General features: G+C 39.8%; 1 long non-coding RNA gene across 5 annotated transcripts in view; it reads right to left on the minus strand.

Moving 5' to 3' along the window:
- The window catches only part of LOC139793038 (uncharacterized), a 38,309-nt gene extending 24,478 nt beyond the window's left edge, over positions 1-13,831 (minus strand). Inside the window, exons 1-3 of one of the 5 annotated variants that reach the window (XR_011724467.1) lie at positions 13,584-13,831; positions 10,675-10,732; positions 2,134-2,270 (exon numbers count right to left, since the gene is read on the minus strand). This is a non-coding gene — a long non-coding RNA (uncharacterized lncRNA). Of the gene's footprint in view, positions 1-2,133; positions 2,271-10,674; positions 10,780-13,583 lie in introns of all 5 variants that reach the window. The other 4 variants (XR_011724468.1, XR_011724466.1, XR_011724469.1 and 1 more) reach the window with 4 other exon arrangements.
- Between the last annotated feature and the right edge of the window lie 7,024 nt (positions 13,832-20,855).

Here is a 20,855-nt window from a genome sequence, read left to right on the forward strand (position 1 = left end):
TTGATAAAATAATAAGTTTCACAGACAGTAGAAGAACTTTGATTAAGCCATGAATTTCTAAATATGGCACAACAAAGGATTCGAAAAATAAAATACCAGAGACAAAATCAAAAACCTCCAGGGAAGTCAGTCACCTGGATAAGGAACCAGCTAGCCAGTCTGCAAGGATGCTACAAAGCAGAGTGTAAACTATAAAATACTAGTGAGAAACTTTTGAATTGTCCCAGCCAAAATAATACAAGACTCACAAAAAGGTAAGAATAGTTTCCAACCACAAAACATCCTAAAGCAGTTCAGACCATACGGTGAGGAGTTCATCTCACAGTGATTCTGTGGAGTTATTCAACTGTGCCAGAGACAGAATATTTAGCATGAAACAGCCATGAAAAAAGAAAGCCAAGGCACAGCTAGAATAAGGAGAGGAACAGATAAAATCTATTGCAATTCATAGATAAATAGAAGAATTTACTACAATGGAACACCAAGGAAAATTTCAATTTGAAGATACAAAGTATATGGACCAAAGCACACATATTCAGATGAACTTAGGCTTGCAGATGAAGATACAAGAAAGTGACAACAAAACTGAAAACTTCTGCAGATCTGACCAAAGAAGATAACTAAAATGAGAAAAGAGATATAAAATTAACATTTTCAAGCCTATATATTTATTTAAAAAACCAGACTTATCTATAAATTGAAAGTTCAAAGGGAGTTCAGATATAATCACGTTTTATTTTAATGAGAATTTTTCCTTTCCATCAAAAGCAGAACAAATTCAAAGCTGCAGATCAAGAAATTGTTAAAACTGAAAAATAAAATAGAAAATTGTTATATAATACTAAGGGCAAGGCAAATCAAAAGACCCACAGTACCATAATACCCTACACACATATTTTATAAGCTTCTAAATTATAAAAATAATGGACAGAAACTGGGTTGAGACATACCTTATGCTAGCTCTGCAACGTATGAAATATGAATCTACCAAATGCACCTTCCCTCAAAACTTTATTTTCCATCTACTTCCCTAAACCAGACATGGTTAAGAAAGTTAAGTAGCCTCTGCAATGTTAAAAGTCACTGCACCTTGTGAGGAGGACCAGTCTAATTCTACCAGTGTAATGTCTCCATGTTCAGACTGAGATCAAAGAATCACAGAATGTCAGGGGTTGGAAGGGACCTCTGGAGATCACTGAGTCCAACCCCCCTCCCAGAGAAGACCAAATGAAGGTCTCTAAGTGTAATCTTTAATTAAATATGTACAATAAAAATTAATGTATAAGTTTTTAACAAAGATAAGTAATCAAGAAAGAACATACATTTAGTACTGCCAAGAGGAACATTCAGGACAGATTCACGCCAAAATCCAAAATTAATCTGTAAAATATATCACTGAAATTCTTTATACAAGTCCTTTGCAAAAGACTGCTCGACTTGTGGAGACACTGGTAGTCTCATCTAGGAAAGGGACAAATTTGAGAGCCCAGGCTCAGAGTGGACATGGACACGGCCCAGATGGGGCCACCAGCTACTGTTTTCTTCTAGCACACCAACATGAGGCAACTCAGATTAGTCCTTAGATGGGGTTGGCTTGGACTGGAAGAAACAGGACAACTTGGACCTGGTTACACAATGCTCTCAGGAACTGGTTGGCACCTCATGGCATCCCCAGGCCCACCCAGGTGAGAAAGGAAAGTGACCCGTCACTCCCAGACCCTAGGAGTCAGAGCCAAGTGCTCATCCCTACACTGCCAACACTTTGCTTTGCAAGAAGGACCTGGGTTCCTTCCACACGACAAAGCCTGGGCTCCAGGCTGTGCCAAGGGGAGAGCAGCCTCAGGCAAGGAGGTTGGATGCAGTATCATGTCCACCCTCATCCCAGCCCTCCAGCCTACCTTATGGGTTCACCACTGCCCTGCCTATTCCACAGGACTTGGTTTGGAGTGGTGGCACTCTCCTGCCATGGTTCCAGACCCCCATTTGGAGCTCTAAGACAATCTGTTTGGAGCACCAAGCAGCTGGGTTCCTGTCCTCCCTTTTATCACCCATGCCTGAGCTTCACCCTCGACCTAAGACCATAAGATGTCTTCAGGTAAGAACTTAAGACACAAAATTAGTCCTGTAGCACACCTGCAATGCCCTTCCTCTTGGCCCTCCTTCAAGAGCAGAGCTAACAGAACTCCAGCAACCCAGCACCTGTCCACTCCTTCCCAGACTCTTCCACTGTCTTTCCCAGCACTATCCCCAAGCCTCCAGCCACCGTTTACCTGCAAAACAGAGAGCAAGTTTGATTGTATAGGTTATGGCCCAGTGAATAGTTTAGGGTTTTTTGGTATTGTTTGTTTATTTTTTTCCCATCCAGCTTGTTAAAACAAGGACTCTACACTCAGGCAGCAAATTTTCAGTAAGTTTTATCCCACATAGTTCTTTTTGACTTGCAAGTATTTCTGCAGTTACTGACATCAAATCTCAAATTGCCATGAGATCCAAGCATTGCCAGGAAGCAGTTCCTGCCTAATGTTTCCAGGAATTATCTTCCTATTCTTTGCAGCTTGCCTGGTCTCATCCATGGATAGACTCAGAACAGCATCCCAAAAGCACTTGTTAATGTCATGATGCCACAAGCTTCATGGTTATTTCTTTAAACTGGTCACAGAAATTTGATGGCTGTTACTGTTAGACTGTGAATCTAACATCCAGACAGACAGAAAAGTGGGGGAAAAGCTGCTGCATCAGGGGATCTAAGAGAGAGCACAGAGAGAGCAGGCTCATGAATTATGCACACTGCCTGTTCTCCATTTTTAATGGGCTCAGGACAACAGAACTTGCCATGTTCTCTGCAAATTTGTAAGAAATGCAGATCCTATGCCTTTTCAAGGCAGCTGAAATCTGTGGAAGATTACATCTCAAGCTGAGCCTGAGCTGTATGGGTCAATATAATATTCAAAAGACACATACAAAAGCTTTTTCTTTTTTTTTTATTGTGCATTATTTACGTTTAAGTGGAGCATTCTTTTAAAAATATTTCATTTAAGGGGAGACAGAGCAGGAAGAGCATAAAATATCCTTGAATAAAAAAGCCTCCAGAAAGATTTTCATTTTCAATTCTGCCACTTTTTGTTGCATATCAGCATATCTGTATATGTCATCTCCTAGTTGGCTGTAATTTTGGCTTGCATTTTAGCTGCTTTGCAGGCTCCAAGCAATTAAGTTTTTCAGTTTCACAAACTAACATCTCCATATGTTTCCCTCTGTTGCACTTTGAACAGATTCTTTATACTAAAGTCACTCTTGAAACTCTACTCTGATATATTAATGTATAACAGTGAACACTTTTCTCAGATTTTGAAACTTTCTACTATCCATCCTTAAATTTGGGGGGCAGAACTGTAGCTTAGTGTTGAGAGAAATAAATTAATCTTGGATCCTTCCAGAAGCTAATAAGTCTGGAAGGGAAAGCCAGTCCCTTGAAAATCACAGCCAAGCCTACAATTGATGTTGCATTTGGAAGGGCCCAGAGAATCTCACATGCCTGTGGCAACAAAGCATTTCCTAGCCACTTAATGCAAAACTGAAGAAGAAAACCTGCTTCTGCTTCTGTTGGTTTCAAGTGAACTTTGTGTTCAGAAACAAAGTGATCAAATCAGATAAAAGCACCCAGGGGAATTAATTCATCTGAAGCAGTTGGTATGAGATTAAGAGACAGACTTGCATAGCAGTTTGACTTTGTTGACAGTATAGCAAGATAAATATAGTTTATTTGTGTGAGAAAAATCTTGTTTCTATAAATAGTCCTGAACGAGACTTTCAGAAAAATAGGTGTCTGACTCCTATCAGCTGAATGAAATTTCTTTTTTTTTTTTTCAAACAGTATTTAAGTTACTGAAAGAGAAGTTGACTTGAAGTGCAGAGCATGGTCAAACGCAAGCAATATTTTATTTGTTTATAGTGTGAGTTAAGGCAAATAGTAGCCTTCTATTTTAAAAAATCCCAAGAAAATCCCAAGCAGGATACTTCATATAGAGTCAGCTAAAATTACAGGCAAGGAAAACAAAAAGGAATCATAAAGTATCTATTTATCATGAGACCTGACACTGTTCATAATATTACTCACAGTGGTTTAGTCTTAGAGGCTTGAAACTTTCAGTATTTTTTTTCCAGTACTAAATATCTACATTTTCAAACACTTTCTTTAAAAAAATCTTTTTGAGTCAGATTTGAACTAAACTCCTCAATTTACTCAGATAGAAATTACTCCCCACGTAGGCATAGGGACTGCTTCTCAGTTCTTTCAAGGTAATTACAGCAGATAATGGCCAATGAAGTTCTATGTGCTCATCGTTCAATAGCTCTTTGATACAGCTTTGTTTGAAGTGTCACTTTTACAGAAAACCCAATGCAATCGTGAGCTTCTGATTTAAAGAGGATGACCTACAATACAGCCCTTGAGGAGTGAGTGTGACCAGTTAAGACAACTTTTCATGTCCGCTTGAAAGCAGTTTTCTATGCCTGTAAATTCTCCCAAATTACTGCTGTAACACAAGAATCATACTTTTGAACTGTCACACATAGTCTAATAAGTAAGTCACTACTAGCTATCAAGTAATTCTGGATAAACCAGCTTGACTATAAATGCCTAATGAGTATCTGAATTTATTATTGCTTTCCATAGTTATTTTTTTTTTAATTAAGGCCATGAGATGGATTTGTTACTTCATATTCTATTACACCAGCAGAACCTTTATGATACTATCTGTTATAATTTCATGTCCTTCAACAGTTACCTAAACTTCATATGAACTGTCTGAATTAAGGTAGAGCTAGTGAAAACCATTTGCTAATGAAAGGAGTTACTTCACTGGCAGCTTCACACACTCTGACAACATGACTGAAGACAGAGAAGATGAAGCACATGGCCTGGGCAGATACTTGTATTGACTATTCAGCTGTAGTAAGTCGGACGTCTGACTTACATGGATACCCAAAGTGTTTCTTTATCAATATTGCTGTATAGACAGGTCTCCAGAACAAAAAAGGAGGCTGCAGTGAAGGTAGGTCAACAGCTCTTATCAGTGCCATGACCCTAAGGTACTGCCAGGTCTGACCATCCCTGCCCAAACCACAGGAATCCCCCCACCCAGCCCATGGACCAGGACCCCATTTCAGCCCCACAGAGCCCCACAGTCCCTGCCATCTCTTCCCACATCTCTTCCCTGCACAGCCATGGACTCTGACAAGCTGGACCCACCACTGGGCCCATGTCCTAGACTGGACTTGGACCATCCCCAGGGAAGTGCCTGCTGCCCCTGGCCTTGGGGCCACCCTGCTCCTAACTGGGGCAGAGGGATGACTCCTGATGGGACCTGACAGGTCCTTTCCTGGTGGACCACTGCCACCAGCTCCCACAGCATCTTAACTTTAATCTCTTAGCTGCAAACAGGCAGCTTAAAAGCCACTTTCAAAGAAGGTGAAGCCGTGCAGGAGCCTCTGCAGCACAGCATGAGAGCATTTCACTCTGCAGGGGGTCACAGCATCAGCATAAGACCTGTAATTTAGTACAGTCTCTAAAGGCAGCAAAGAATGTCTTCAGCCCCTTTAAACTCCAATCACACAAGGCATTCTGTCTAATTGTCCCTTCCTGACGGTTTAAATTTGGTGTCACTATTTGGTAACATTGAGAGTCAAGGGTAAGTATCTTCCAATTCAAAACTAGCTTCCAGGTCCAGGAACTCCTGCAGCTACTCACTTTCAAAATTAATTCATGTTATCCACCATGTTAAATATGCATTTGAGCTTTCATTTGAATTTTAAAGAATGATATTTAAAATAATCTCCAAAAAAAAAAAGCCTGCTTCCCTAAAGTAACATTTCAGTCTTACATTTTCATTTACTTGAGAAATGCAACCACAGCCAAGCAATTTGAGTAATCACATCATTGGATGTGACAGCTAAATCTGTCTTAACTGCCACTCTGTGCAAGGAGGAAGAAAGTGAGAAAAAAGTGCTTCAGCCCAGCATGGAGCTATCCATGTCAGAGGGCAAGCCAAGAGGAACTGATGGAAGCTTCCAGTCTCTCATCTCCACTTAGCTTCCTCTCAGATCACACCAGAGCCTTCGAAAGAGGGGAGAATTTGTATAAAAGGCAGTTGCTGGCTCCTGGATGAGCAGGCAGATGAAAGAAGCACAGCTTTGCAAGAGAGCTGGCTGTTTAATAACGGGCTGAAACTGGTAGCATTTCCCATTAGAGGAGCTGGCACTAAGGGCTTTTAGAAATCAGGGAGAAGGCCCGAGGAAAAAGGTCACTAGAGAACAGTAATTTTTCTTTTTTTTTTTTTTTTTAATAATAGCGTTAAATGATCTAAATAAATTGTTCAGCCTTTTCCTAGATGTACTTCTATACAAAGGAGTTTTCACAGAAGGCCTTGGCTGGGTGGCTCAGGAGTATCAGGGACATGAAAAAGCTCAGTGGGCAGAGGGGTCCCTGGGCTCCCAGGCTGGAAATGTTGACAGCAAAGCCAGGGTCAGGCCAAGAGGGAAGAAGACAGTGCTGAAACCTGGATGGGAAAAAAAAATGTAATTTCTAGGATTGAGTAGGACAGCATGGAATTAAGCTCAACAGAGAAAGCAAAAGATGGAGAGGATATAATCATCTTGCACTGCTGGAAAGTGTGCAGACCTGAGAGAGACGCAGAAATGAAGAAATATTTGGACATATTAAAGCAATGGTGAGAGGTGAGTGAAAAGAGCAGAAGTGCCCAGGATAGGGCTTTTATTATACTGTTAATAACATGCTTTAACTTTTGATCAGCCCTGAAGTGGTCAGGCAGTTGTACCAGATGATCATCATTGGCCTCTTCTAACTGAAACAGTCTCGTCTCTTCTTCTTCTTCTCTTCTGTTTTCTGCTCTTAAGTGATACCATATCTCACAAAGGAATTCAAAACAGGTCCTGAGGGATCTGTAATGTAAGCACAGATTATGTTTGAGCTTGAAGGCTTGATTATTAATTGCTTTTTTATTTCCTTCCCCAAAACTTAAAAAATACATATATTTGGTTTCTCACATTATTCTCATAAAATTGTCAGTCCTGATTCTAGTGCCTGTTATTGTCTCATGTCTGGGGGTCAGTCATAAAAGAATCAGATAAAGTGTGATGCTTCTGGTATTTCAAAAATAACCAGATAATATGACTGCATTTGCACTTCCATTTGAAATTCAGATGTTGAGGTTTCTAAAAATATTTCACACATTATATTCCCAAAATGCTTTATATCCATTTCATAACTTAGTACCTTACAATATACTTTCCTCAGCTAATTGTCCTCCCAGAGATTGTCATGATCATAAAATTCAGCTTAAATGACTAAAATTACTGAACATAATATGTGTACTAACATTGAATAGTCTATTTAAATGTTTGCCTTATTATGTCTGTACCAGAAAATGTGAATAAAAAGCAGTACTGTGAAAAAAGGTTTTTCAGGACTAAATAAAATTATGTCCTTTGGTGGAAGTTGCCTAAACCAGACAGATTTACAGCTGTTTCTGTTTTCAGGCCCAAGAAATGGGAGACAAAGATTCACATTTTTCTTACACTTTGAATTTCCTGCTGCCTCCTGATGACAAGAAAGGTCTGGTTTTGAATCAGTTAGAAAGTTTCTTATTTTTGTAAAGAGGCACTCTGTATTGCACATGTCTGGAGCGGACAACTTCTCCCCTAAAAAGGATAAATAAACTTGAGTTTGCTAAATGATCTTATAGAATCCCAGAAAGAATATTTGTCTCAAAACAGCCACCCTGACAAAGTGGACATTGCACTCAGGTGGAGGCCTCATTCAGGAGCCACCTGGACTCTCCTCTCTCAAGCAGAGACCCTCATTTGGGTACCCACCCTGAGAAACACGGCCCTATTCTCACAGGAGCAGCCCCTCCTTTAGTGGCCATCCCGATCAGCTGAACCCTGTCCTTGCAAGGGGAGCTCTGTCTGATGCCACCCTGACAGGCAGGACACTGTCCTGATTCCATAAGGGACAGGGGCAGGCAAGCTGTGCCCTGCAGAGGCAGAGTGACATCTTGTGTGTGCCCCCAGTAAAGACACTGGAGAGGGCACATGTACAGAAATAAGGGTTATTGCTGTATCAGCCCATCTGGAGGGGTCCAAGTGAACACCTGGCTGTGCAAGATATGCCAAAAGGTGGGGTCAGGCAGCATAAAAGAGGCACACTCAAAGTGCTGGATGTGTGCCCGTCATCCAAGGACCAAAACTTCCTACAAAGTTCATTGCTGGATCCAAGGGTGGTGATACCTTTTCTATCTCTTATTTAGCTTTATCTCTCTCTCTCTCTCTCTCTCTGCCTCTCTGCTTCTAACCTTATCTTGGCACATGAGTGTAACATAGTTTCTAACTTTGTTCAGTTTTACAATCCATTGCTTTGTTGAATTTTGTTAGTTGTAACCTCTTGTTTTGACAACTTCCTTACGTTTTGCTAAATTGTAATCCACTGCTTTGAAAGTAATTTCATCATTTATAATTCTGCTAGTTGTAATCTCACATGCTTTATAATCTTACTTTTAAATTGTGTTTTTATACAAACCTCCTGTGTATTAATGTTATTCCTGAGTACTGTGCAGAGAATTCCCAAACTTAATCTCACTCAGTAGGTTGTTAAAAGAGATTAATTAGAGGAGGAGAAGGATTTGGCCCAGCTACACGTAGGCTCCTCTCTGAAGGAGTTTAGAAAGCAAAGGGGTCCTGTCCAAATCTCCCTGAGTCAGCCCCCACCCTGGGGAACCCTACCCATGCCCACTCTGTGGGATGTGATATTTTGGTTGGCCCCCCCATCCAGGGAGCCGTGCTCGCTTTGTGAGACATGACAGTGCCTTGCCCACCTTGTGGGGCATGACAGATCTCATACAGCCTGCAGTTAGCTTTGTAAGAGCCAAGACATTCAGCTTGTTTGGAAATTGTTGTCCTGAAACAATATGATAGGAAATGAGGAAGAAACAAAAGGTCTTCTGAGTCCATTCTCCCAGCCCTTCTGTCTGTACTGATGATCAAGCCTCTCCCACAAGGAAGATTCCTTACCGACTGGCAGTGTTGTGAAACAAATGCCTGGAGTAAGAGTCAGTAATAGCATTTGGCAGTTCAAAAATGAATCTGTTCTGTTAATGATACATTCATCTTAGTATCTGGGGGAACTAAAGTATTTTTATATCAGTTCTTTTCATATAAGTTTCTAGTTGAGGCGCTATTTTTTTTTCCATTGGTGAATCTTTTCAACAAATACCTTTGCTCAGATACTTCTTTCTGCTTAGGAAAATTGTCTTTGGGCTGGTTAGTGCACTTGACCACTTACCTACTACCCTGCAAAAGACTGCAAGGAAAATAGCCTTGCTTGCAATTTTGGGTGACTAGAGCTTAACTTTATCAGCACATGACAGTAGGGCAGAGGTGGGGAGGAGAAGCCTTTCACAAGAGAGAAATCTGATGTTTTCTGGCACCTGCAGAGCACCGCATGACAGTTCCTCTGTGTTCTGAACGTGACTATGGAGGGTCTCCTACCCTACATGGGTAGGAGAAGCCACACTCTCCAAACTGCATAAAACTCAGCATCAAAGCATGGCAGCTGCTGGCAGGTAGGCAGTCAAAGTTACAGGGTAGGTGACACAGGGCACTAGCAAGGGAGCTGCCAGAAAATGTAACCTTAAGAGAAACAAAAGGCAAAGAAACTCACCCGTTCATTTTAGTGCTTGCTAGCAACAGTAGAAGTAGTGCCATAATTACCTAGAGAAAAATGTCAAGCACCAGTGTGCCCAGGACACTGCGGGTAGTGAAAGAGTTCCTTGGAACAGTATTCAAGCAATAAGAAATGAGAAAGGACTAAAGACGGCATATTAGGAATTGACTTTAAAACACTATATAATTCAGTGGTGGTAAAAGGGGAAATTAATTCTGACATTTCTGCTTAAATGCAGAATTCTGCTTAAATTCTGTATAGCAATCTGTGAACTGCCTGAAGCGCACACTGATTTTCAAGAAGTCTGGCTTTCAAAGGATATTCTAGTATATATTTTAGTCTGCATTTTCTGTAATCCCTATTATCCATCAACACTAGCCCTATTTCCTGCCTGTTAAAAATTCCTTTTTCAAAAATCATAGAGTGCACTTTCAAGACCTGTTCTTTGATTTTTCTCATGGCCCACTCACCACTTTTTTCAGCCAGCTGGACAATGAAGCCTTAGTATTACCCTCCTTGACTAGTTTCCTCAGGCTATTTTCTTTAAATGACAATAATCAAGTTTATTACAGAAATATTAGCTAGGGGGAAGGGCCCCCGATTCAGTAGCAAGCATGTTGCAATGCGAAGAGGCTATATTTTGACCATATGGAAGAAACATTCTCATAACAGGGATAAAAGCTTCCTTACGCTTTCTCCTGTAACAGCCAAGGTGGAGAAGACTAATAGTGGTATGGATGTGAGCCTCATTACAGGGAACCTGTACAAAACGTTTCATCCCACCCTCACCCTGGTACCTGAAAGACCCCGTGAACCATGAACTCTGCGCTGTCAACATACACACTCACCAGGAGGTCTCTGCAGCTAAAAAAAAAAACAAAAAAATTTGTTTAAAAGAATTAGTACATAAAACTAAATGACAAAATCATGTTTACCTGGGCAAGAAAGACTGTATCTGGAAACAGAGGGCAGAATGCAGCCAGCATCTGATTTCTGAGGAGGAAATGAAGGAATGAGGAGGAGAGCCAGAAGCTGATATTCTAGGAAGGGAAGAAAACAACTGTGAGTCAAAACCCAGACATGGTTTATCCTTGCAGGAAAGAAGGTAAAGGTAGAAAAATCGCCCCTACAACAAACAAAGCAGTGAATTAATAGGTGTTTATACTGAGCAATATATACCTACCTCTATGTGGTTGCTTATGGTATTTTGGGTCCTGTTTAAAACACAGGGGCTTTCTAATAAGACTGTTCTGGTTTTAACACTTGTCTTTTGACTCTGTTGTTTTTACCAAAGAGATGTGACAAGAGTAGTGGTTTTACTGTGCTGATTTTAACAGCTTCCTTTACTGAATACTAGCATCCCTTCAGGGGGGTTCTTCTCTACATAATGGTGAGGAAAAGGAACAGATACTCAAAATAAGCTTTCAGATATATGTTTCCATGGGAGTAAATTAGCTGTAAAATATGTAAGGACTCTACCTACACTTCATCCAGCATTACTTCCTCTCTGTTCCCTTGCCACATCATGCTGTCTACATTTCAAATGTATGTGTACATGTTCAAGATTCAGATGGTTGTCCTCAACTGACTTAAAGTAATTCTATGTATTATCTTTGGCATGTTTTGTATACCATTTGACAAGTAGTGAATTACAAAAATGCAATTTTGTATACTTGAAATACAATTATACCCACCCACATTGCTCTGAGAGAGAAATGAGAAAAATGGTCTGAAACAATGAAGAGCTTCACCTATCCACCAATAACTTGTATTCAGGAGACAAGAGGAAGAAGGAATGTGAACTACATGTCTTTTATGCTGATGCACAACTTGGCTAAGTCTGTCCTTAGCTTTGCAGACCGTGACCTTTGGATCTGTATACAGATGTCTGTTGTCCAGCACCCTTTTTGTTCCAAGAAAAATCTTTCCCAACTATAATTCCCAGATGGTTGCATAAGTTTCCTATAAAAGAATTGAGCTATTACACTAGTATGTCTTTACGTCCCTTAGGTCACAATTTGCTATGCTGCGACGGGAGAGGAGCTGGAGGGGCCAAAGGGACACACTCACATGCAGAATCTGGCCTTAAAGCACATTACTGAGACCAGCCCCCTTGCCTTCATTTAAAGGGAGTGAGCAATACCTAGTCTGGAAACAACTGGAAATAAAATACAGGGTGACTCTCTGACATTTCACTGATCATGCCACAGATTTGTCAGCATGACGCTGACTGAGTTTTTAAACCACTTATTCTCATTTATCAATGGTTCACGTGTGTCTTTGATGTGGGATGAAGTTCCATAGAGCTGGTCTTAAATGTAGGAAAAAAAGGAAGGTTAACAATAACCACCCAAAAATTTTGATCAGGAGGTCCAGGTGTGTTTGATGAGCTGTTAACATTTAGATCAACAACATGTATCACTTGTCAGATGAATAAAGAAAAGAATAGATGGATAAATAGATAATAATGTTATATCATTATTAGGCTATTGTGCCACTTTAGAAGCATAGTGAACCATTCAGAAAATCAGGACAAAAGCCTCAGAGACAAAGGCTGAGTACTATGAAAAAAAATACATTTTGGGGGAAGAAAAAAGATAAACAGCATAAATAATGGGGCCAATATGACCTAAGCACAGAGGACAAGACTATTTCTGACTAATAAAAGTACCTGTAGGGAGGGTGGTTTCTAGGGAAGAACTCCACAGCTTTGTCTTTAGTATACAATAGCTCAGGGAAAAAGAAAAAGAAAAAAGAAAAAGGAGAAAAGAAAAAAGAAAAAAAAAAAGTGTTTCCATCTCCAGCACTGATGGTGTTCAAAATCTTAATTGTGAATGGAAACCTCAAAAAAATCTAAAGAATTCAAATGCTCGGGGAAAACATGAAGGTGGAATTCTAGAGTCAGAATGTAGACTAGTTATTATAACCCTTGTTTTTATTTACAGGGACTCTGTGAACGTAATTGTCATACTGGTGAAGACACCTTTCCCTTTAGTGCCAAAGACAGAACTGTAGACCACGGAAAGTTCAAAAAATTTTCAAAAAGAAAGTATAAAGCTATGTCTTACATTTACCACCTCATTTTAGGACAATTATTTATTTTTCAGAAAATTACTTGCTAACCTCTGTTAATCTCTTTTACAGACAGGACAGTTTCACAATCAGTTACTGTAGCCATTGGTTTTAAAAGCATGGATTCTCTGGATGGAAAAAGCACCTGTTCCGTAGTCAAAGGTAAGCACTGTAGTATTTTATGCACTTAGTCATGACATCATTTGTCGACTTAAAGCCAATTAAATGATTACTGAAAGAAATTCCGAGAGTATTTTGCAGACAAGTTGTTATTTTGCTCAGACTCTGAAAGCTTCACTGATCAAAAACTTGTATGTCTTATAGAGGAAAAATTAAGCTAATACAGCAGTGAAACAAGAAGCTCTAATAGAATCTTCATTACAGGAGGTAATGCATTGCCTTCTAAAAGTCACATCCTGATCTGGTTTATTAAGAGACGTGTGTAATCAACAGGAGATGTCACTTAGGCAGCAGTTTGCTTTATCTTTCACTGAAAGTTTTTTGAGATCTACATAAATCAAAGACTATGAGAAAACAATAAGTTGCCCACTTCCTTTTTGCCCCGTTGATTGATGTAAAAAAAGTATTTACCTAGTCTTGTAAGATTGAATCTAAGTACTTGCACAGTCATTATCACCAAGGCAGCTCTATTCATAGCGTTTTTCATTACTTTCCCAGCTCCTGTAACTCCTGTTTTGATAAATGCTGTTAATAAAAAATGCAAATTCTCAAAAAGTTCTTCACAGATGAACTCTCTTGTGTGTAAATTTACCTTTTCCCCAGCTAATTAAAATAACATTCTCCAATAGCATTCACTTTTTTCTTGCTAAAACTATCTATTGATTTTATTTTTAAGAGCTTCTGGTAAAACTAAAATGCTTGAAATTTAAGCAGTGTAAAACCTGTATCTTCTTCAGGAATTAGAAAGCTATGTTACTTGAGATGATAAATGGAACTGAGAAAGGGCATTTTGATAATGTGAAGGCAGCTTGGGGACAAAGGTTGGTAGCCATAGTTCTTTCCACCATCCAGTAGTTGCATAAATAATGATTTTGAAAGAGAATAGGAAAACAAACCTAATATCGCTGCCAAAAAAAAAAAAGCCTAAAATTACAGAAAACCAGAGTGAATAGTCCCCCTAATTAGTCCCTTACCTAGCCAGAGATAAATATCTGTATTTCAGGGAAACATGTTTCAGCTCCTTTTATTATAATTCTAATTACAGTGAGTAATTGAGGATTCACAGACAGAGTATGTTTTGAGGCAATAAAATAATTACATGCAGTGAGCTCCGGGGAGATGGCAGTGAAGGAAAAGTAGTAAGTAGGCAGCTGGGAATGTCCTGTATTTCACTCTGGAAGAGCATCAGCAAGCAGCACCTTGCTGCTGGCTGATGACAAGCTTTGTCATTCGAGTATCTGTTTTTTTCTGGCACAACAGTATAAATAAAGATAACGCATTGTGCTTTCAGGTGTGTGTTTGCATTCACATTTTTTCCCACTCCTAATGGTCATATATATAGGGACTTCAGCATGCAGGCCTATGCTCCCACTCAGCAATCACTGCAGCTTTGATGTCTGAAGTAATTCTTAAGGCACTGGGAAACTGTGTTTTTGATGCAAGATGTATGCTGCAATCCCAGCCCAAACAGACACTACCTCCCAGCCAGTAACTATTCCTCTACCTCTTACCTTTGTGTTACCAATGGGGTCTTCTCCCAGCTGGCACTACAGGGGGTAAATAGGTCCTTCTCACTTGTCAGTGTACTGCATATCCCTAATACAGCAAGAATGTTTCCATATAAGTCCATACTTTCTTGTACACTATAGAATCAAAAAAGAATATTGGTCTCAAAACAGCCACTCTGACAAAGTGGACATTGCACTCAGGTGGAGGCCTCATTCAGGAGCCGCCTGGACTCTCCTCTCTCAAGCAGAGACCCTCATTTGGGTACCCACCCTGAGAAACAGGGCCCTATTCTCACAGGAGCAGCCCCTCCTTTAGTGGCCATCCCAATCAGCTGAACCCTGTCCTTGCAAGGGGAGCTCTGTCTGATGCCACCCTGACAGGCAGGACACTGTCCTGATTCCATAAGGGACAGGGGCAGGCAAGCTGTGCCCTGCAGAGGCAGAGTGACATCTTGTGTGTGCCCCCGGTAAAGACACTGGAGAGGGGGCAGGCACAGAAATAAGGGTTATTGCTGTGTCAGCCCATCTGGAGGGGCCCAAGTGAACACCTGGCTGTGCAAGATATGCCAAAAGGTGGGGTCAGGCAGCATAAAAGAGGCACACTCAAAGTGCTGGATGTGTGCCCGTCATCCAAGGACCGCAACTTCCTACCAAGATCATCACTGGATCCAGGGGTGGTGATATCTTTCCTACCTCTATTTCCCTCTGTCTCTCTGTCTGTTTCTAATTTTATCTCAACACATGAGGGTATCATAGTTGCTAACTTTGTTAAGTTTTACTCCCCGTTGCTTTGTTAAATTTTGTTAGTTGTAACCTCTTGTTTTGACAACTTCCTTACGTTTTGCTAAATTGTAATCCATTACTTTGAAAGTACCATCATTTATAATTCTGCTAATTGTAATCTCACATGCTTTATAATCTTACTCACTTTTAAGTTGTGTTTTTATACAAACCTCCTGGGTAACAATCTTACTCCTGGAGCACCACACAGAATTCTTCAACTTAATCTCACTGAGTAGGTTTTTAAAGGAGATTAATTAGAGAAGGAGGAGGATTTGTCCCAGCAGCACCTACACACCTCTCTGAAGGAGTTTAGAAAGCAGAGGGATCCGGTCTGAACCTCCTTATGTCAATCCCCACTCTGGGGAACTCTACCTTTGCCCACTCTGTGGGATGTAACACTGTGCCCATTCTGTGGGATATGATACTTGGTTTGGCCCCCACCTCTGGGGAGCTGTGCTCATGTTATGAGACATGACAGTGCTGCACTCACCTTATGGGTCATGACACATACACACAAAGCCAAGCTCAGGGTAAAGCCCAGAGAGATGATAATGCACAGTATCTTAATTCTTTGTAATATTTCTACTCATTAGTTTGAATCTTCTAGACAAGAGACTTATAGGGGATAAGTACCATCCTCTGGATCGTGAGGATCTCACATCACCAGTAGCTCTCTCTATGCAGTGGCTGTCCTTGTGCACTCACATTTGGAATGACATAGGCTATAAATGTGCATTCAGTCATTGTGCTTAACTATTCTCTGATTGATAGCTGGTTTTATCTAGTATACAAATTTCTTACCTGGTCTACACATGGAAAAGGTTATAGCCCTCTCCCATCTGCAACAGTAGGAAAGAAAAATCATGTTGAGACAGAAGTATGCTGTCTAAGAAAGGAAAACCCTTCCCAGGCAGACTTCCTTTCCCAACTTGTCTGTCCACTTTTAAACTTGAGGAATTTCAAGGCTTACTGGGGGATCAGAAAAAAAAAAGAATCCTGATCCTGGGAATAACAGAAAGAGGAACACAACAATCTTCTCTTGCCTGAAGCTGAAGCCCAGATTTGCTCCTTCACTCATTTTCATGTTCCCCATACAAGTTAATATAGGTAGGTACCACCTCCTGCTGGATTCTGCCATGAATGCTGACTTTTGTTCACGTAAGGTGAGATCTCAGTGATTTTGCTTCATCTGCAGACTTAGGATCCCTGCATTTCCCCTGTCTAATAAGATGACAGGCCTGTTAGGAAAGAAGGTGATCCAGCAGGTCTGCTAGGAATGCAGGCAGGCAGGCAGGAAGGAAGGAAAGAAGGAAGGAAGAAAGGAAGGAAGGCTGGCTTCATTTGAAGACAAGGTGTGAAACTGTAGCATTCATAAGTGGATAATAAACACAGGAATTCAAATTCAGCAATCAGCAGTGATACAAACAAGAATGATCCAGGAAAATATATACTGAAAAGAACACCAGGATCTAACATGATGTAGCAATAAAGCAGTCAGGAGAGAGTGAAATTTTTCCTTAGTGATGAAGTAATACCCCTAAAATCCCTTTAGTCCCCCTAAACTGTCTATAGCTTTCACAAAAATATTTCATCCACAATAGCCACTGTTAAGAGATGTGATGAAGACATTGGCAAGGACAGCACATGTTGCAAAAGAGAAGAAAGTGGAAAAAATAAGCTAGTATGTCAGCATGTGCTCGGACACTACCAGCAGCTATGCTTGGCATAAATTTCTTAATAAATACAGAACTTAGTTTTTAAAATATGCAGAGTTCTGATGCTGTAAGTATATAATCTTCATTGACTTGTCATAACAGGAGAATGAAAAAGAGAGAAAAAGCAGATGGAGCTAGTTCATTTATGATGTCAACCTCTGTCCTCCCATGAAATTTGTTGGATCAGTCAACTCAGTAACTTCTCTGCTTTTCCCTGAACTTCTTGAATAATCATTGGTAACTTTGCTTTTCATCACTGTGTTCTCTCTCACTTGAATTGTTCAAGTAGAGCAAAACTGCTGGAGGGAAGTTTCCTCCTTCTCTTACACCTTGCCAAAACAACAACTAGGAATGGAAAGTCATAATGAATTCCCGTGTCATACCTTCAAAATAACACGATTCACTTGAGAGCTCTGAAGTGCCTCTGTCTCTGTTTTAGTCTTGCTGCAGTGAAGTTGTATTCAGCTTCGTATCTACTTACTTCTGTGTCTTTATAATCCCCTTACCTCCAGCTGCAAACAAAGGCTTTGAAGAGAACAGAAACTTTTTTTGACACAGAATGCCATGAAGAACCAGATAATTTGGCAGTCTTGCAGAGGTGTGCTCTCAGTGCCCTGTAATATTTAGTCCTGCTGCAGCACCATTTGCCTTAGGAAATTATTCTTTCACAGAGTTTTGTTTAAAATAAAGTCTTCAGAGGACCACAGTGACACTTGTAGCTCATGCACCTCAGGTTTCTAAGCAGAAGGGCAAGGTTTTTGCTTCTATGAAACAATCTTCCACCTCTGCCAGTTATGAGCCTATGTTCTGTTCTAAGTTGTGGGTTAACCCCAGCCAGCAGCTCAGCCCCTCACAGCCACTCCCTCACTCACCAATCCCCAGGGGCACAGGAAGAGAATGGAAAGGTAGGAGTGAGAAAACTGGTAGGTTGAGACAAAGGCAGTTTAATAGGCAAATCAAAAGTTGGATTAGTAAAGAAAACCAAAAAAGGAATTAACTCACTACCTCCCATCAGCAGGCACGTGTTCAGCCATCCCCAAAAAGCAGGGCTCCATCACATGTAATGGCTACTAGGGAAGACAAATGTAATCACTCCTAATATTCCCCCTACCCCTTCATTTTCTTGAGCTTTTTATCACTGAATGTGATGTGATTGGGTCAGGTCTCCCAGCTTCTTTTGCACTCCCAGTCTGCTTGCTGGTGAGGTGGGGTGAGAAGTGGAAAAGACTTTAGCTCTGTGTAAGCACACAAAGCTAAAGCAGTAAGTAAACCATCAGTGTGTTATCAACAGTGTTTTGTTCACTAATCCAACACACAGAAAGCTACTACAAAGAAAATGAACTCTAACCCAGAGAAAATTAACACTAAACAGTGTAAAGAAATTATATTAGCTTCAGCTATAGGAAGTATGATCCACCATTTTGGGTTTTGGGTTTGTTTTGTTTTTTTTTTAAATACTGAACAAATACTATCAATAACGCTGAAATGAAAGCATGACACAGCATCAGATGTTTCTCTAGTCTTGTAAAATACCTAGGCCACCTTGAAGGAAGAGAAAATGTGAGAATACATATCAGTAACTTTCTATCCAGAGCCTGGGTCCTCCTTTGGTTTTTAAAGACAGAACTTCAAGTTCTCAGTCATCTACGATCTTCTCACATGTGTTTTTAGTATGAACAGGACTACTATAGAATACAATTGTGCTAATTAACAAACCCAGCATCAAAGTATCTTAAAATAGACCTGCAAAGTGGGAGAAAGAAGATTTGACATCCTATACAGAACTTTTGGAGGTTTGTATCTTTGTGCTTACTGTTCTTTTATACATAAATATATTATTACAAAATAATGCCTCCTCAAGAATGCACTACACAGGAGAGAGCAAAAATCCTTTTTGTTATATAAAAAATGCTTGCTTACTTCTTTTGTTCTATCTTTTGCCTCAGCTCTACCAAAAGAACCCAAGTGTAGATGAAGTGGATTTGCAGGAGACCTCACTAAGTGAAAGTGGAAAAGCAGGATGTATTATCCTGTTCTGGCTGCTGCTACTCTATCTCACTTTCAACTGGAACACTAGGAACAGTCAAGAGCCTATGCTTCCTCCTTTGTCAAATGGAAAAAAACTAAGCTTCTGAAACAAGACACTAAAATGCTCATGCAGATGAGAATTAAATACTATCAATTTTTTCCCATAGCCCCTAAGAGACTTCATGTTTATACAGTTCAGGCAATCAGCAGGATCAACACTGGAACAAAGTGTATTTTTGTACATTTGCATAAAGGCACATTGGCAGAAGTCCACAGGACGAATCTCACCCTATCAGATAGTCCTACATCTACCTAAAACCTTGCCACATTCCGCTGGAACATCATTCCTTTTCAAAGCTGCCATTTATAAGAAATTATATGTCTTACATCCTCTTGGGAATTATTTAACAGATATTAGCTAACCACTGAAGAAGAATTTTTCAAAAGAAACAAATAGATTTCATGCTTTGACAGTGTTTCCAGTTTTTAAAGAACAGTTGATCTTTTTGCATAATCTATCTCTCCAGAAAAACGTCCTGGCTCCCTTTTTTTTTGTAGCAGCAAAGCAGTGAAAAATCAAATAACTACATCTATCAACTAATGTAAAAGGAGACAGCAAAATTAGTAGCCTGAATACTTGTAAATATTTTAAATCCATTCCTTTGGATTTTAAAAAGCTTTGGAGTAAATTTCAAACTTAAACCCTATCTGACTTTGTTGGTCTTATCATTATTGATTTTTCCAAGAAAAGGGTAACACAAGACTGTGCTTTTTCAGTGGTAACATCCTTTCAAATGTGTTTAAAGATAAACAGCATTTCCCTATTTGTGCTTCTACAGAAGAGATGTGTGAGACACACACACAGAAAGCCCTGAATCTTCAAAAGGTTCAGAGGGTTTGAAGGTATAAAACATGTACTGTATGGAAATGTTTTATTCTTGGTAATTATATAGGAAAACAAGTCAATGTGGCAGCTGTAAGCCTCTCTATCTGGCATTTTGCATCAGTTCAACTGGTTACAGAAAATTAGAATTCCAGTCCAGAGTTCAAGTCTGCAAGAAGAAATCTGAAGTGGTTTTTGCCTTTTGTCAGCTGTTGCTCAGATGTTTTGGCAACTGTTCTGAGGTAAATAAAGCTTTTCAGTTAAGAAAGTGCTTAACACAATAAAGGATGAGTAACAGCAACACATTCTGAACCCATGAAGGAGCAATACATTCGCAGCACAGGAGACCAAATCATTTGGCCAGCTCTAGATAAGGTAATTTTGTAGACCTGGTGAAAAGCCAGGAAGCACATTCAGAGAAAGTACCAGGAACATTTAGTCCCACCAGAATTTTAATTTTTATTTAAAACAAAACCAAAACCAAAAACAAACCTGTCTTTTGAAACCAAATAAAACAATTCATTATTTTTCCTTTTTCATTCTTTTTTATTTTTTCCTTTCCCTGTAAAATCTGATAAAAAAAAAAAAAAAAAAAAAAAAAAAACCAAACCAAGCATCATCAGGAAGAAATAGGAAATCACTCCTTCCATTAAAAAAAAGAAAAAAGTGAAGATTTATGAAAGTACATTTAAAAATTAAAATACAGTGGAAACTGCAGTAAATTATCATCTTATAACCTTTTCTGAGACAGGCTTTTGCAGTTTCAGAACTGTTCTGTACTGCTCAAGCCAAATCATTCTGTAGAAGTCTATTAGCTTCAATGGCCTTTCTATGGGGATGCTTCTGAAGCCAAGGGGTCCCTGATCACTTCAGAAGCCCAGAGAAAGTGACAGACAGAGCCTAAGACATAAATCTGGAACCTTGACACAGTCACATTTCATACAGCT

Source organism: Heliangelus exortis, chromosome 2, assembly GCF_036169615.1.
Source record: "Heliangelus exortis chromosome 2, bHelExo1.hap1, whole genome shotgun sequence".
NCBI lineage: Eukaryota > Metazoa > Chordata > Aves > Apodiformes > Trochilidae > Heliangelus > Heliangelus exortis.